The sequence below is a fragment of the Neoarius graeffei genome, chromosome 3 (assembly GCF_027579695.1).
Source record: "Neoarius graeffei isolate fNeoGra1 chromosome 3, fNeoGra1.pri, whole genome shotgun sequence".
NCBI lineage: Eukaryota > Metazoa > Chordata > Actinopteri > Siluriformes > Ariidae > Neoarius > Neoarius graeffei.
In genome coordinates, this window is record NC_083571.1 from 55,072,464 (window position 1) to 55,091,551 (window position 19,088).

Below are 19,088 nucleotides of genomic sequence, written 5' to 3' on the forward strand. Positions count from 1 at the left end.
TTTCAGATTATTTTAAGTGATGACACTCTAATGAGATTGCACTTTTTATTAGTTGTGAGCGGAGCAAAACAACTAAGAATGTTAAGAATGTTTTGTAATTAACCTACAATGGTCTGGGTTTCATCAAGCATTTTTTAAGTATTAAAGAACATCAGAAGTTCATGGGAAAATGGTAAGGAGGCACTTTGTTTGGATAGTGTTCTTTACGAACTCTATAAACTATCAACAGACTAGTCTATTAACTGATTCTCAACGACGTGAAATTATTAGCTGAATTATTTAGCTGAATTCAGCTCATCAGACAAGGGACTAGCTACAGATCTAGAGGTCACAAAGGAAGGAGTTCAATAGATATTCTATTTTATTTACTGTTTCTGGACAGATCAAGCCCATTTTACACTGTGAGATTTCATAGGTCTTTCATAGGACTAAGAATATTACTTGGCATTCTGGATACAATTATCTCAATAAGTTCTCAGCTGTATTAATAGAACTGACTCTGCGATAGCATGTTCTCCATGTCAGATCATACAACAAAGATCCTCTAACAATAGTCCTGCAGTTACAGAAAACTGCTACATTATGCTAATACCATCAATCAGAGCAATCCAGGCTCGTGCAGACAATGGGGTCGCATTAATAAAAGTAAATCCATTTGCATGTTTTCTTTACATTTTGCAATTGCCACTGCCATATTTTAACTGTTGTGAGAGTTTCACATCATTCTATGCTGTTCTCCTATTTTTGGCTTTGAGATGGGTGAGTGTTGCTCCAGTGGTCTCATACTGAGATCTTAATAAAATATTTTGGATACAACCAGAGATTTTCCTTCAACTGTGATGGTCAGGTGTCCACAAACTATTGACCATATAGTGTAATGATGCCATTAAAATAGCTTATTATGTCATGTATTCAAAGGCCACCAAGCTCAACTCATTAAATCCAAGATGGCGGCGCGCACACACGCAGCGGCTCATCTCTGTCCCGACAGAACGGTGTTTTCGTGGTTTTTTGTGTTTTAAAACAGTATCTGTTTGTCTTTGTCGCGTCCATTAGTCTCAAGGCGCACATACTCCCGTGAGTTTCTGCTCGACATCCGCAGAACTATATTCACGGATATAAATCCAGCGGACGCGGAAGTGCTATGCGGCTACGGTTTGTTCCGGAGGCCTGCTCAATCACCGACCCCCACTCCTCCATCCAGCCCGCAGTGGAAGCGCCACAAGCAGAACATGCGGAAGCAGAAAAGAGGCAAACGCGGAGGTATCCAAGCTAGGCTAGCGGCTATCCCTCACCGGCCGGCTATCCCTACCATCACTCTGGCCAACATACACTCGCTGGACAACAAGCTGGATTATGTTCACCTGCTCCGCTCATCTTTTAAGTCTGTGAGTGAGTGCTGTGTCCTTGTGTTTGTGGAAACATGGCTTAATAACAGCGTCCCGGACTGTGCCATTCAGCTAGCCCAGCTAACATGCTACCGGTCAGACAGAGCGCTAGTCGAGGGGAGGGAAGACTCGCGGCGGAGGACTCTGTGTTTACATCAGTGATGCCTGGTGCCGTGATGCTGTTGTGGTCTGCAAACACTGCTCACCTCTGGTGGAGTTTATGATTATTAAGTGCCGACCAGTCTATCTGCTGAGGGAATTCACAGCCATATTGCTGGTAGCAATAGACATCCCTCCCAGCTCCAATAACAACAGGAGTGAAGCAATGAATTACGTAACTCTATCAGCATATCAGTGAGCAGCAGACAGCCCACCCAGATGCTTTCCTCATCCTGGCTGGGGATTTCAATCATGCAAACCCCAAAAGCGTGTTTCCAAAACTCTATGGACATATCAACTTTCCTACACGTGGAAACAATACTCTGGACAATGTTTACACCATGCATAAAGATGCCTACAAAGCCCTACTCCTCCCCCACCTTGGGGCCTCAGATCACTCCACTGTTATGCTAATGCCAGCATACAGGCCGCTGGTTAAAGTCACCAAACCAGCTACAAAACAGATACGTGTGTGGCCAGAGGGGTCCTCAGAGGCACTCCAAGACTGTTTTTCCACCACTGACTGGAGCATGTTCAGACAGACGGCCACCTACAACAACACCACAGATCTCCAGGAGTACACGGAGACCGTCACTGCCTACATGAGGAAGTGCATGGACGATGTTACGGTCACCAGAACCATCTCCATTCGGGCCAATCAGAAGCCATGGCTGACAGGGGAAGTCTATAGGCTCCTGTGGGCTCGGAATGCCGCCTTCAGAGCTGGGGACGAGGTGGGCCTGAGGACAGCTAGGGCCAATCTGTCACATGGCATCAGGGTGGCCAAGAGACAGTATTCCAGGCACATTGCTGACCATTTCAACAACAGCAGAGACACCAGGAACCTGTGGCGGGGGATTCAGACCATCACAGACTACAAGCCCTCGCCACAGACCTGTGACAACTCCACGTCTCTGCTGAATCAGTTGAACGATTTCTTCACTCACTTTGAGGCAGACAACAGCACCATGGCACAGAAGACCCCACCACCTCCCGGCGACCAGGTGTTGATGCTGTCCCCAGACAGTGTGAGGAGAGCTCTCAGGATGACAAATGCATGAAAAGCCCCGGGTCCTGATAACATTCCTGGTCGTGTCCTGAGAGACTGTGCTGAGGAGCTCATAGATGTCTTTACAGACATCTTCAATATCTCGTTGAGCCAGGCTGTTGTCCCCACGTGCCTCATCACCACCACTATCATCCCGGTCCCGAAGAAGCCATCTCCCTCCTGCTTCAATGACTACCACCCTGTCGCACTCACTCCCATCCTCATGAAGTGCTTCGAGCGGCTAGTCATGAGGCATATCAAGTCTGCCCTCCCCCCCACCCTGGATCCTTTCCAGTTTGCATATCGTCCAACTGTTCATCCGATGACGCCATCTCCACTGCCCTCCACTCAGCCCTCACCCACCTGGAGACAAAAGACTCGTATGTCAGAATGCTGTTCATAGCTCAGCATTCAACACAATCATTCCTCAGCAGCTCATTCACAAACTGGACCAGCTAGGACTCAACACTTCCATGTGCAACTGGCTGCTGGACTTCCTGATGGGGAGACCACAGACTGTACGGGTCGGCAGCAACTCCTCCAGCACCATCACACTGAACACAGAGGCCCCCCAAGGATGTGTGCTAAGCCCCCTCCTCTTCACTCTGCTGACCCACGACTGCACACCAACATCCAGCTCAAATCTCTTCATTAAGTTTGCGGATGACACAACTGTGGTGGGTCTCATCAACAATGGCGATGAGACAATCTACAGGAGTGAGGTGAGCCACTTGGCCATGTGGTGCAAGGACAACAATCTCCGTCTGAATGTGGAGAAGACGAAAGAGATTGTTGTGGACCTCAGGAGAGAGCACACCCAGCATGCTCCACTATCTATCGACGGTGCTGCAGTGGAGAGGGTGAGCAGCACCAAGTTTCTGGGTGTGCACATCTCTGAAGACCTGTCCTGGAGCAACAACACCACATCACTGGCCAAAAAAGCCCAACAGCGTCTGTACTTCCTCTGCAAACTGAGGAGAGCAAGAGTCCCGGCCCCCATCATGCCCATTCTACAGAGGCACCATCGAGAACATCCTGACCAGCTGCATCACCGTGTGGTACGGCGCCTGCACCGTGTTCTGATGCAAGTCTCTGCAGCGCATCGTGAAAGCAGCTGAGAGGATAATTGGTGTCTCTCTCCCTTCTCTAATGGATATTTATAACTCCCGCCTCACTTGCAAAGCCATCAGGATTGCAGGTGACCCCACCCACCCATCTCACAGCCTCTTCAGCCTCCTGCCATCAGGGAGGAGACTGCGGAGTCTCCGGGCCAAAACCAGCAGGCTCAAGAACAGTTTCTTTCACCAGGCAGTCAGGAGGCTCAACTCCCTCCCTGTTCTGCCCCTCCTTCCCCCTCTGCCCCTGCCACAGATTCTGCTCGCACACCCCCCTTCAGCATCTGACATGTCATCCTCACCAGGGGCGCCGCTAGGGGGGGAAAAGTTAGGATGATTCTAAGGGCCTGGCACTGAAAGGGGGGCCTGTGAGGGATATTATTATTATTTTAATAGTATTGCCTTGTGTAAGTTTTTGAAATAAAATATTTCATTTCATCTGTTAAAATATGCAAATTATACATGGTTATGATTTGCTATCACATTTTCCTTGAATTATTTATGATATTGTCATTTCACCCCTCCTCCCTTTTTAGTAATGGTACAGTCTGATTGTGGGCGGGGACAGTGAACTGTGTAGCTCCGTGTGTGCACAGCGCCGCTATTAGCGCAGCTCACAGCAGCTGGCAGTTTCTCTCCGCACGCAGTAGAGGTGAACATTCTAGAAGTTGCTAAGCAGGAGCAGGTGTGATGGTGGTGAGATAAATTATGAAGTCCGGATATCAAAAATGGAAGGAGAAGCAGCAGAAAGCTGAAAGGGAGAAAAAGGGTCGACAATTGGTGACTCAGTTTTTCCCAGAGAAAGCTCGCCTATTATTCACTGACACTCGATGCCATTACAGCATGCTAGCTAATGATAGACTAGCAGATTTCATTTTAACCAAGTTGGAATATCAAGACAACACTTTTCAATAAGCAGTGCAGTGTCATTTTATTTAAATACTTCACGTTTATTGCCATGGAAGATCAGATGAATGTAATGTAGAAGTTCTGCACAGAACTAGCTAAACTTGTGCAGTAAACTAGCCTACTGGGCTAATACGTGAGGTAAAATATTAGGCTAGCCTACATGATACTGGTGCTAATAACTGGTTTCAAAACTAATGAGGTGCCCTCAACATACAGTACACAGATTCAGCCTCAGGAATAGGACCCCAGCCCTCAACCCAAATCCTAGGAGAAGGAGGTGAGCAATACAATCCATGAATAAAGGATTTAGGGTTAAAAACTATTTTAATTGCTAGGCTACAGTAAGCAGCATTAGGCTATTAAGACTTACATTAAAATGAAAAGACATTTCTTTTTTTATGATCAACTATTCTTAGGTAACTTAGTATGGAGTTCATTCAATCAAAATGTTCATGTGTTAAATCTCGCTGGGGTACACGCTGCAGGATCAAGTGAGGAAGTGTCAGCTTTTTTTGGCTTCATCAATTGTCTTTACAAATTTGTAAGTGCCAGTCCAGAACGATGGGCCATGTTAAGGTTTCTTCACCTCTGGCCCTCACCATCTCGAGATCAGTCCCCTTGTGTCACCCAGACATCTGGGGGTGAGTCGCAGAAAAAAGAAAGGAACCCCACAATCTTTAGTTCGCAATCTTTATTCGCAAGTCCCCCAATACAATGAGAGAATACAGGGATTTTATATGTGTCTTACCTGTGTGGATGAAATGACATCACTGTTTGATATCTGTCTATGTGTGTGTGTCTGTGTGGATATCCAGCTATGCTATGTGTGTGTGTGTATGTGAATGTGTGTGTGTGTGTGTGTGTGTGTATGTGTGTGCGTCGTAGTATGTCAGACTATGACAACAGTGACTAGGTCAGTAAACCTTGGACTGAGCAAAACACATCTTAATAAGCAATATATTTCATATCAACGGATGTTTTTTAACAACTCAGCAACTCAGCATTTACGCACATCAAAGCGCGAGATGTTTTTTTTTTACGACAATTTTAAATAAAGACATGTTTACAGTGGTGCTTGAAAGTTTGTGAACCCTTTACAATTTTCTATATTTCTGCATAAATATGACCTAAAACATCATCAGATTTCCATACAAAGTCCTAAAAGTAGATAAAGAGAATCCAGTTAAGCAAATGAGACAAAAAATATTACACTGTGAGTGGCAAAAGTATGTGAACCTTTGTTTCAGTATCTGGTGTGACCCCCTTGTGCAGCAATAACTGCAACTAAACATTTCTGGTAACTGTTGATCAGTCTTGCACACCGGCTTGGAGGAATTTTAGCCCATTCCTCCGTACAGAACAGCTTCAATTCTGGGATGTTGGTGGGTTTCCTCACATGAACTGCTCGCTTCAGGTCCTTCCACAATATTTCGATTGGATTAAGGTCAGGACTTTGACTTGCCCATTCCAAAACATTAACTTTATTCTTCTTTAACCATTCTTTAGTAGAATGACTTCTGTGCTTAGGGTCATTGTCTTGCTGCATGACCCACCTTCTCTTGAGATTCAGTTCATGGACAGATGTCCTGACATTTTCCTTTAGAATTCGCTGGTATAAATCAGAATTCATTGTTCCATCAATGATGGCAAGCCCAGATGCAGTAAAACAGGCCCAAACCATGATATTACCACCACCATGTTTCACAGATGGGATAAGGTTCTTATGCTGGAATGCAGTGTTTTCCTTTCTCCAGACATAACGCTTCTCATTTAAACCAAAAAGTTCTATTTTGGTCTCATCCGTCCACAAAACATTCTTCAAATAGCCTTCTGGCTTGTCCACATGATCTTTAGCAAACTGCAGATGAGCAGCAATGTTCTTTTTGGAGAGCAGTGGCTTTCTCCTTGCAACCCTGCCATGCACACCATTGTTGTTCAGTGTTCTCCTGATGGTGGACTCATGAACATTAACATTAGCCAATGTGAGAGAGGCCTTCAGTTGCTTAGAAATTACCCTGGGGTCCTTTGTGACCTCACCGACTATTCCACACCTTGCTCTTGGAGTGATCTTTGTTGGTCGACCACTCCTGAGGAGGGTAACAATGGTCTTGAATTTCCTCCCTTTGTACACAATCTGTCTGACTGTGGATTGGTGGAGTCCAAAACCTTTAGAGATGGTTTTGTAACCTTTTCCAGCCTGATGAGCATTAACAAGGCTTTTTCTGAGGTCCTCAGAAATCTCCTTTGTTCATGCCATGATACACTTCCACAAACATGTGTTGTGAAGATCAGACTTTGATAGATCCCTGTTCTTTCAATAAAGCAGGGTGCCCACTCACACCTGATTGTCATCCCATTGATTGAAAACACCTGACTCTAATTTCACCTTCAAATTAACCGCTAATCCTAGAGGTTCACATACTTTTGCCACTCGCAGATATGTAATATTGGATCATTTTCCTCAATAAATAAATTACCAAGTATAATATTTTTGTTTCATTTGTTTAACTGGGTTCTCTTTATCTACTTTTAGGACTTGTGTGAAAATCTGATGATGTTTTAGGTCATATTTATGCAGAAATATAGAAAATTCTAAAGGATTCACAAACTTTCAAGCACTACTGTATGTCTAGTCTAGCAAAGAAGTGTGTGTCTTCTCCACCGGAGGAAGGTCACACAGTAACTTTACAGGAAATTACAGTATACAGGAATAGGCTCTAAGAGGCTAAAATATTAAATTCATAAAGTCTTAACAATCCCAAATCACATTTTGTATTCTAAATCTACAAAACTAACTTGAATCACTTAATGCAGCTTTAAATCTAACATTAAATCTAACATTCAATCATTTCAATTTCAAATTCAACACTGGAGAGACTGGTTAAATCTAACAATCCTAAATCACGTTCTGCAGCTATAAAACTAACTTAAATCATGGCTTTAAATCCTAACAGGCCATATACAAAGAAACTACCGGCTGCTCTCTCCACAGCTTGTCTGACACTCGCTGGAGTGCAAGAATTGATGCTGTTAAACCGGCAACAGTCTATTCAGTCTAATTCTGACAGTTCTGCATTTAAAATGTTCATATACCAAATAATTGTATCACCTAAACTTGCTCGGCAGCTGATCACATGGATAGTAAAGTAGAAGTGCCAGCCAAAAACAGACTTCAAATCCAGTTGCTTGCGCTTGAAAATTTTATGGGGGGGGGCCCTAAATTGTAATCTTCCATAGGGCCCAAGATTTCTAGCGGCGCCCCGATCCTCACAGTCCCCCCCTGCCAAACACACACACACACACACACACACACATACATACATCTCATTGTTTATTAACACACTGAACTCAGGGACCGCACATCTCACTTTACCTCGCTCATTTGCACTATTCCGCACTACCTCATCTTAACAGCTGCTAGTTTGTTTATACTGCTTGTTTCATTTTTACCTGCTATACCTCAAATGCCCTTGACTGTTTGGTTATTTGAACCAATTTGTGTGTGTGTGTGTGTGTGTGTGTGTGTGTGTTTAGTCTACGTCTAGTTCATATCTAGAGTGTTTTATACTGTTTATATTGTCTGTCTGAGTGTTTAGTCTGTGTGTAGTTCTTATCTAGTGTTTACACTGTTTATATTGTCTGAGTGTTTAGTCTATGTCTTGTTCTTATCTAGTGTTTATACTGTTTATACTGTTTATTTATACTGTTTATATTGTTTGAGTGTTTAGTCTGTCTAGTTCCTATCTAGAGTGTTTATACTGTTTATATTGTTTTTTTCAATTATTCTATGTTTTATTTATTGCATTGCCTGTTTGCACCGTGGGTCAGAGAGGACTGAAATTTCATCTGTGCTGTATGTCGAGCATGTATAGCATATTTGACAATAAAGTTGGCTTGACTTGACTCATTATCGATTTTTTTTTTGACATCTCGAAGGCCAAAAATCGTCCATCCAGCTTTTTTTTTTTTATTTTAGGCTGCAATGAAATCAAAACATTTAGAGACAATAAAGCAGAGAAATATGTATTTATCCTGAGAGTTCAGAGTTCTCCAATTTCACTCGCCAAAAGGCAAATCCTGAAACATCTCTATGAAACAAAGAATAACCACTTTGCATTCCTATAGCTATGAAGTAATTGTTGATGGTGACTGTTGTTGCCTTTCCTTCATGTTAGTTTCTTATCTGAAGCTTTTGAACCAAGAAATGTGATGCAACTGAATCTTTACAAATTTGCTGAACACCCTCGCTCTATAGCGTGTGTATAGATTATCTGCTAAAGATCAACAACCATGAACTGTCAACATATTGTTTAGAATTAGTTGAAAGACTAAGAGATTGATGAAAGTCATCTAACATGGTGTTATCTCTAGAGTTTATTCACTGTTTATAGCGGATGATCTGAATTAAAATGTGTAACAGTGAGACAGTTTCAACTAAACATAGAATCTGTTAAAAAAAAAACCTTTTTGAATACTGTGGCATTAGAGGTGTTTATGCAGTGTGAGCTGCGCTGTTGGCAGGTTTTAGGAAATGGATGTTTGGAGTGGAACGGGAGTGTGACATGCTGTTTAGAGAAAAGAAATAGGTTTAGCCGTCTCCTTTGGGAGAGCAGTTTTCTCTCTTGTTCTTGTACACATCTCCCCACCCTGTGACATACATAGTGATGGTCCAAACAGTGGTGTAGCTTGCAGTATACAAACTTTTGAAAATAGGTTGTTTGTGTGTAGTAACTTCTAATAATGAATGTTGTCACAGTGTGCATCTTCCTTAACACTAATGTATGGTACACCAGTGGGACAGACTAACTATGCACACAATAAACACATTAGCCACAAAAAAAAGTCTTCCCAGCAGGGACAGACTGGGACCAAAAAACGGCCCTGGATTTTCCCCCCAAATAGGCCCACTATACTATAATATACTATACTATAGTGCTATAGTAAAGTGCTATAGTGGTATATTGTCTGTCATAACAAAACCCACACAGATTAACTATTTTCATAACATTTTTGTCATAACAAAACCCATTTACAGATGAACAGGTTTTTGGGCTTTTGCTGGGGGTGGTAACTGAAAAACTGCTCCAGGCTGTAACTGTCTGAACTGGGGCGGCTGAAATATTGGGGCACTGATCCCTCATTCTGGCACTTTCCTGGACTCTCCCTGTCATCTTTTGAGCTGCCACAATCTTCAACCTGAATAAACAAACAATTGAAAAGATGAAGTTGGATGCTAATGCTATTGTTGATTATATCTAAACTATGCAATGGCATCTAGGAAAACCCTTCACACTGTGCACTGACATAATGCTTGATTAACGTTTGTTTAATAGTATTATTTGGAATGACAGCCTTTAAACCTGTACTTGTACCTCAAAATTCTATTTTTAAAAACCAGCCAAAACTTTGGATAAACATAGCATTTGATACCTAGGCTACAGACAAGAAGAAAAAAACAGATTTGGAGGTTTTTCCTAAATCCCAATTACATTTTTAGCCTTTTAGGTCTATTCTGTGTAAGAATTAGCCTGCTTGACACATTTTATAGTTTTAATATTATGCTGATTTTTTGGTAGGTAAGCCTGACAAACAGATCTAAAATTAGGCTATTAACAAATTGCACAATGCAATGCTGCTGTGATTAGTTATGATAACATTCAACCAATCATCCTTCAAACAACATTTGTAGCCTATTCCACAGACATTCCACCACGCACCACGAAAGAGAAGACAAAGATAAATAGTGCCAAAATGGAAAACACTTCTCCCCCTCAAACTTTTGGTTAATGATAGGCTAGAGCTTTGGTTCTCTTGAACGTAAAGAGCCTAATCTGCATGAATTATGCAGAGGTGAACATATGAAATCGCAGCCATTTGTGCTTGCCTATCTATTTATAATTGGCTTGCTTGGTAGTTACGTGTTTGTTTTGACAGCAATAAACCACATATTTCTCATCATCACACCGCAAATCCAGTCAATAGAAGATTGGCCTACTATGAGAGGGGTCTACAGTATGAGTGGCCTTTACGTAACCTGTTTTATGCTATGGTTTTATGTTGTTGTCACTTACCGGTACCTCCTTCTCCGGTGAAATTCCCTCAGCTGTCTGCCCCTCATCATGACTATCATCATCAGCATGTGGTTGGTCAGGTTGGATGTCCACCTGGTTCTCAGTCTCGCTCAGTGATAACGTGACATGAACATTACTGCTGCTGCTTGCAGTTGCACTGCTGCCAAAAAGCTCTGTGAGCTTTCTACATTTTGAAGCATCTTCTTCAAGTGACTTCACTTTCTTTTGTTTTAACTTTTCCCATCCACCTTTCTCCTTACGTTTTCCGCTTGCCATCTTTCTGTTGACAGACACTAACATTACTCTTCTTTGTTGGCTTTTAGGCCTATGGAATAATGATTGACGGATAAATTATCATCTTAGCACCACCTGTTGTTAGTTGATAGACTGAAAATTTTGGTTGTTGAACAGGGCCGATGGCCGTAGACCAGACAGCCGTTCTGGACTTTTCCAGAATGCACAGATTGCCAGTCCGCCCCTGCTTCCCAGTCGATTCTGCTAATTATTATTTACAGAGCCCCGGGGCCACATTCTAAAGTTCTTTCTGCATTTGTGGATTTCACCTCAAACCTGGTTGTTTCTTAGACAAAGCCTTAGTTGTTAGTGACTTTAATATTCACTTTGATAACCTGGAAGCCTTTGAAAATAGCATTCGTGTCCATTCTAGAATCATTAGGGGTTAATTCGAACATTATAGGACCTACTCATAATGGTGGTCACACTCTGGATCTAATACTAACATTTGGATTAAATATAGAAAATATGGTCACACTTCCACAGTCTGAAGCTACCCCAGATCATTGTTATCCATCCATCCATTATCTGTATCCGCTTATCCTGTTCTACAGGGTCGCAGGCAAGCTGGAGCCTATCCCAGCTGACTATGGGTGAGAGGCAGGGTACACCCTGGACAAGTTGCCAGGTCATTGCAGGGCTGACACACAGAGACAAACAACCATTCACACTCACATTCACACCTACGGTCAATTTAGAGCCACCAATTAGTCTAATCTGAATGTCTTTGGACTGTGGGGGAAACCGGAGCACCAGGAGGAAACCCACACAGACATGGGGAGAACATGCAAACTCCGCACAGAAGGGCCCTGGTTGGCCACTGGGCTCGAACCCAGAATCTTCTTGCAGTGAGGCGACAGTGCTAACCACTACACCACCATGCCACCACGTTACATAATGTAGCTCCACTTAAAAGAAAAATAATTGGAGAGGAAAAAAAAAAACTAGCATCCTGGTATAATGATTACACACACACCTTAAAACAGCCCACTCAAAAATTAGAATGTAAATGGTGTCAAACATAATTGGTCGTATTCCAATTAGCATGGAAGGAGATCCTCTTGAAGTATAGAAAAGCTCTTACTGCTGCTCGATCAACATTACATATCTCTCCATACTAAGAGAAGATAAAATAATCCAAGATTCTCACTGAATACTGTAACAAAATTAACTAGGAATAAGACCACCACAGAAACATACACACATTCACATGAATTTTTTTTTCAAAGGCAAAATTGAAAGCGTCAGGCAAAAAAAAAAAAAAATCAAACTATTCATTTAAAGCCAAACAATTTGATAAGTAACCCTTTAGATAACACCATCCCTGTATCAGATCAGTGATTAGAATGTTTTACTGCCCTACTTCTGGCTGGAGCGCTTATCGCTTCACTCCTCCGAGAATGGCCCCATATGTACAGCCCCTGAGCCATCCTGATGTGCTTCTTCTGACTGAGGTTCTAATCACTTCACCCCTGTGGAGGATTGCCCCATATGGACAGTCTAAAGATGCATTTGGAAGATAGTTCTAGACACTTACAGTTTTGCTATGATGGCTTAGGACTACAATTGCCATGATAACTTGAGGACTGCAGTTGTCATGAACAGTCTTGCACTCAAGTCTCTATCAATGAACGGTTGATAACATCAACAAAGTCGACTTCATGTTAAAACTATATTGAATTTCCTGGTTACACAATTGCACTTTTTTGACCATATAGGACACACTCATAGAAGTGAGTCATTTATAATCATGTTATCTGTTATTAACCAGATGAGGATGGGTTCCCTTTTGAGTCTGGTTCCTCTCAATATTTCTTCATGTCATCTGAGGGAGTTTTTCCTTGCCACTGTCATCTCAGGCTTGCTCATTAGGGATATGTTTGTTAGGGATAAATTTATTAATTAATATGTTTAAAATACTTAATTTTCTGTAAAGTTGCTTTGCAACAAAGTGCTATACAAATAAATTGAATTGGCTTGACTAAATAGTATTCTATTGAAACACTAAATTGGCATTGAATTGAGGGACCAAGGGACAATTATGAGGCTTATAGCTAACAAAAACTAAAAAAAAAAAAAAAAAAATAATAATAATAATAATAAAATAGCAGTCTCTTTCTACACTGCTGCATATAACTTATGCTTGATTTTAGCAAAGAAAAAAGGACAAAAGGACCTTTTTAAAGGCTGCATTCATAGATAAATGAAATATGAACTGAGGATAACCTCCGATGGAACTACAAAATAGAGCTCTATTCAGAAGTTTCATAAGCGTTATGAATGCAGGTGAAGTTCGCAGACAGCTAGACATAATTCTCAGCAAGATATGATTATGATCTTGATCTTAAAGCTGTTTTTCTTGAGCAAGAAGCAGTATGAAGTCCAATACTACTGACAGTGTCATGTAACCACAATGGACGTAATGCTGAAATGTATATTTTGGACTAAAAATAAAAAATTAAGGACAATATTAAATTGATAAATCTAACACTTATTTACTAACAATGAATAGTTATGAATTCATAGTACCATTTGAAATCCATAAAAAAAGTTTTGTGTAATAATATTAATCTGATCTATTGGTAATATCAAAGATATTTTTATGAATAAAATTATAAACAATTCATAGTATTTAATGCGAGCTGTAAACATAGCAGATGAATACGTGGTCAGCTTATGCTGACCATTTCAGCATTACGTCCATTGTGGTTACATGACACTGTCAGTGGTATTGGACTTAATACTGCTTCTTGCTCAAGAAAAACAGCTTTAAGCTAAAGATCATAATCATGTCTTGCTGAGAATTATGTCTAACTGTCTGCAAACTTCACCTGCATTCATAGCTCTTATGAAACTTCTGAATAGAGTAGAAGTTGAATAAACAGTGGGCATTTTTTTAGGAGATCGCAAAGAAATAAATAAAACATCAGAATTGTTGATACAAATGCTTGCATTTATAGGTAGTGGTTGAGACATGACTGAAAAACCATGTCTTGGATACTTGAAGAAATTCTGACAACCTCTGAAGCATGAACTACCTACAGGTTATCTGAAGGGCCGTTCAGAAAATCAACTGTACCTGCGTAAACTAACTCTGAATACAAGGAACTTTCAGGACATACAGTGGGGGAAAAAGTATTTAGTCAGCCACCAATTGTGCAAGTTCTCCCACTCAAAAAGATGAGAGAGGCCTGTAATTTTCATCATAGGTACACTTCAACTATGAGAGACAGAATGGGGGGGAAAGAATCCAGGAAATCACATTGTAGGATTTCTAATGAATTAATTGGTAAATTCCTCAGTAAAATAAGTATTTGGTCACCTACAAACAAGCAAGATTTCTGGCTCTCACAGACCTGTAACTTCTTCTTTAAGAGGCTCCTCTGTCCTCCACTCGTTACCTGTATTAATGGTACCTGTTTGAACTCGTGATCAGTATAAAAGACACCTGTCCACAACCTCAAACAGTCACACTCCAAACTCCACTATGGCCAAGACCAAAGAGCTGTCAGAGCACACCAGAAACAAAATTGTAGACCTGCACCAGGCTGGGAAGACTGAATCTGCAATAGGTAAGCAGCTTGGTGTGAAGAAATCAACTGTGGGAGCAATTATTAGAAAATGGAAGACATACAAGACCACTGATAATCTCCCTCGATCTGGGGCTCCACGCAAGATCTCACCCCATGGGGTCAAAATGATCACAAGAACGGTGAGAAAAAAATCCCAGAACCACACGGGGGGACCTAGTGAATGACCTGCAGAGAGCTGGGACCAAAGTAACAAAGGCTACCATCAGTAACACACTACGCCGCCAGGGACTCAAATCCTGCAGTGCCAGATGTGTCCCCCTGCTTAAGCCAGTACGGTACATGTCCAGGCCCGTCTGAAGTTTGCTAGAGAGCATTTGGATGATCCAGAAGAGGATTGGGAGAACATCATGTGGTCAGATGAAACCAAAATAGAACTTTTTGGTAAAAACTCAACTTGTTGTGTTTGGAGGAGAAAGAATGCTGAGTTGCATCCAAAGAACACCATACCTACTGTGAAGCATGGGGGTGGAAACATCATGCTTTGGGGCTGTTTTTCTGCAAAGGGACGAGGACAACTGATCCGTGTAAAGGAAAGAATGAATGGGGCCATGTATCGTGAGATTTTGAGTGAAAACCTCCTTCCATCAGCAGGGGTATTGAAGATGAAACGTGGCTGGGTCTTTCAGCATGACAATGATCCCAAACACACCGCCTGGGCAACAAAGGAGTGGCTTTGTAAGAAGCATTTCAAGGTCCTGGAGTGGCCTAGCCAGTCTCCAGATCTCAACCCCATAGAAAATCTTTGGAGGGAGTTGAAAGTCCGTGTTGCCCAGCGACAGCCCCAAAACATCACTGCTCTAGAGGAGATCTGCATGGAGGAATGGGCCAAAATACCAGTAACAGTGTGTGAAAACCTTGTGAAGACTTACAGAAAACGTTTGACCTCTGTCATTGCCAACAAAGGGTATATAACAAAGTATTGAGATGAACTTTTGTTATTGACCAAATACTTATTTTCCAACATAATTTGCAAATAAATTCTTTAAAAATCAGACAATGTGATTTTCTGGATTTTTTGTTCTCATTTTGTCTCTCATAGTTGAGGTATACCTATGATGAAAATTACAGGCCTCTCTCATCTTTTTAAGTGGGAGCACTTGCACAATTGGTGACTGACTAAATACTTTTTTGCCCCACTGTAACTTTTGGTCCAGATTCGAGCCCCGTGGCCAGCGAGGGCCTTTCTGTGCGGAGTTTGCATGTTCTCCCCGTGTCCGCGTGGGTTTCCTCCGGGTGCTCCAGTTTCCCCCACAGTCCAAAGACATGCAGGTTAGGTTAACTAGTGACTCTAAATTGACCGTAGGTGTGAATGTGAGTGTGAATGGGTGTCTGTGTCTATGTGTCAGCCCTGTGATGACCTGGTGACTTGTCCAGGGTGTACCCCGCCTTTCGCCCGTAGTCAGCTGGGATAGGCTCCAGCTTGCCTGCAACCCTGTAGAACAGGATAAAGCGGCTAGAGATAATGAGATGAGATGAGACTTTTGAACTAAATTTCTTGACTCTGAATCTGGATCAGGCCTCCACCTCAGAATACCCTTTGTTTGGATCTCACCATGCTCATGATTCTCCTTGGGTCATTTCACTTAGTGTTTTGAAATGAGCTACACAGATTGGTCCCAACTGCTTCATCTACTGTTATCTTAAGATGCTCCTGATCTTATTGTTCTGCTTTCTGAAGTAGTATTTAATAAAACTGGTATGTTTAGTTGGTTTTTCTTCAGATATGTTGATTATACTCCAGTGACCTGAGGTTTTGGGGTTTTTTTTTTAATTTAACAAAGCAGTTTGCCAATGGGAACAACATCTTTTTTATCCACTTATAATTAGTTTCATGTTGTGGAATGTCAGATGAAACAAATTAGTTCCTGTTTTCACTTATATCACTTAGAAAAGGTTGCTTTCTCAGCAGTGTCTCTTTGTTCTCTCTCCTGACAGAACATATCATAAAGATCATTAACATTAAGATATGAGGGCAGCATGGTGGTGTAGTGGTTAGCACTGTCAACTCACAGCAAGAAGGTTCTGAGTTTGAGCCCAGCGGCCGACGGGGGCCTTCCTGTATGGCGTTTGCATGTTCTCCCCGTGTCTGTGTGGGTTTCTTCCGGGTGCTCCAGTTTCCCCCAAAGACATGCAGGTTAGGCTAATCAGTGGCTCTAAGGTGGGGTTTACATTAGACCGTATCAGCGGATCATCAGTTTAACGTTTTTAAAACGATTAGCGTGCACACAGCAATGCCAATACACGATTCACGTGCACACAGCAACGCCAATACACGGATATGCTCGGCTCCGCAGGCATCCTGCGCTCCAAGTCACTCCGCCCTGAACAGTGAGTGCCGTCTGGAGGGTGCGCACTCCGGCCCTGCGCAGCTCACAGAGCGCGCGAGTGAAGTGCACAAGCAGTGATTCGGGACTGAGCCGCTGTGTGTGTGATCTCAGTGCATATCGGGTATGCGCGTCACTTACCACTTGCAAGTGGAAGGATGGCAAGCCTAAAGACAATCATAACTACACAATGGGCAGTATTTGCATCAGTATTTGCAGTATTTTCATACTTTTATACTCTTTAATGAAAGGTGATACAAGGCGGAAGTCCGCGCCGTTTTTCAGCAGTCGCGTCACATGACCAACGCCAGCGAATCAGGAAGGTGGATGTCACAGTGACATTGTCCAATGACGACGCCAGCTAGAGCTCAGCACAGCGTATCCGCGTATCCGCGTATTCTCAATGTTTACACTGCACCGGACCAGACACGATCTGGATTGAATATGTGGACCCTGGCGGATTCCCGTTTCCCGGCGTTTCCAGGCGTTTTAATGTAAACGGACAGTGCATCCGCGAAGAAAACGAGACAGATACGGTCTAATGTAAACTTGGCCTAAATTGACCGTAGGCATGAATGTGAGTGTGAACGGTTGTTTGTCTCTATGTGTCAGCCCTGTGATGACCTGGCGACTTGTCCAGGGTGTACCCCACTTCTCTCCCATAGTCAGCTGGGAAAGGCTCCAGCTTGCCCACAGCCCTGCACAGGATAAGCAGTTACAGATAATGCATAGATGGAACATTAAGATATGACAAAAATATGTAGCATTTCATATTACCAAAAATGCCCCTTATCCTGAAGACTTTCCAGCTACACCTCAACCTCAACTACTGCAAAGTGCTGACACCAGAGACTGCTTCCAAAAATGCTGAATAAACATTCCCTCATATTAAACTTCACCATATCAATAATCATACAGGATTTTTAATTAGTTTATGTAGCACATACACAATACAAGTCCCTGTGGAAATTATTACTACAGAGATTATAATGTACTATAATCTATGAGCACAATATACGATAGTAAATCTATCAAAAACAAATTAAATTCAAACCACCAGATGATGAGTCAGAATCAGAAATTCAACTGCACTGTGGCATAAGTACTGTTATGACAAAATCTTTTAGCTATATCACACACCGTTGTATACATGCATTCAAATAATGAGATTAAAGAGTACAGAAATATACAGTTAGGCCTGGAGTACAAAAGTAATCAGGAATTGCTGTATATATACCCATATATATATATATATATATCCTTCCATCCAGTCGTTATCTGTAGACACTTATCCTGTGCAGGGTCACAGGCAAGCTGGAGCCTATCCCAGCTGACTATGGGCGAGAGGTGGGGTACACCCTGGACAAGTCGTCAGGTCATCGCAGGGCTGACACACAGAGACAAACAACCATTCACAGTCACACCTACGGTCAATTTAGAGCCACCAATTAGCCTAACCTGCATGTCTTTGGACTGTGGGGGAAACCAGAGCACCTGGAGGAAACCCACGTGGACACGGGGAGAACATGCAAACTCCACACAGAAAGGCCCTCGCCGGCCACTGGGGCTCGAACCCAGACCTTCTTGCTGTGAGGCGACAGTGCTAACCACTACACCACCATGCCGCCATATATCTCATCTCATTATTTCTAGCCACTTTATCCTGTTCTACAGGGTCACAGGCAAGCTGAAGCCTATCCCAGCTGACTACGGGCGAAAGGCGGGGTACACCCTGGACAAGTCGCCAGGTCATCACAAGGCTGACACATAGACACAGACAACCATTCACACTCACATTCACACCTACGCTCAATTTAGAGTCACCAGTTAACCTAACCTGCATGTCTTTGGACTGTGGGGGAAACCGGAGCACCCGGAGGAAACCCACGCGGACACGGGGAGAACATGCAAACTCTGCACAGAAAGGCCCTCGCCGGCCCCGGGGCTCGAACCCAGGACCTTCTTGCTGTGAGGCAACAGTGCTAACCACTACACCACTATGCCGCCATATATATATATATAGGGGCGGCACGGTGGTGTAGTGGTTAGCACTGTCGCCTCACTGCAAGAAGATTCTGGGTTCGGGCCCAGTGGCCAACCAGGGCCCTTCTGTGCGGAGTTTGCATGTTCTCCCCGTGTCCGCGTGGGTTTCCTCCGGGTGCTCCGGTTTCCCCCACAGTCCAAAGA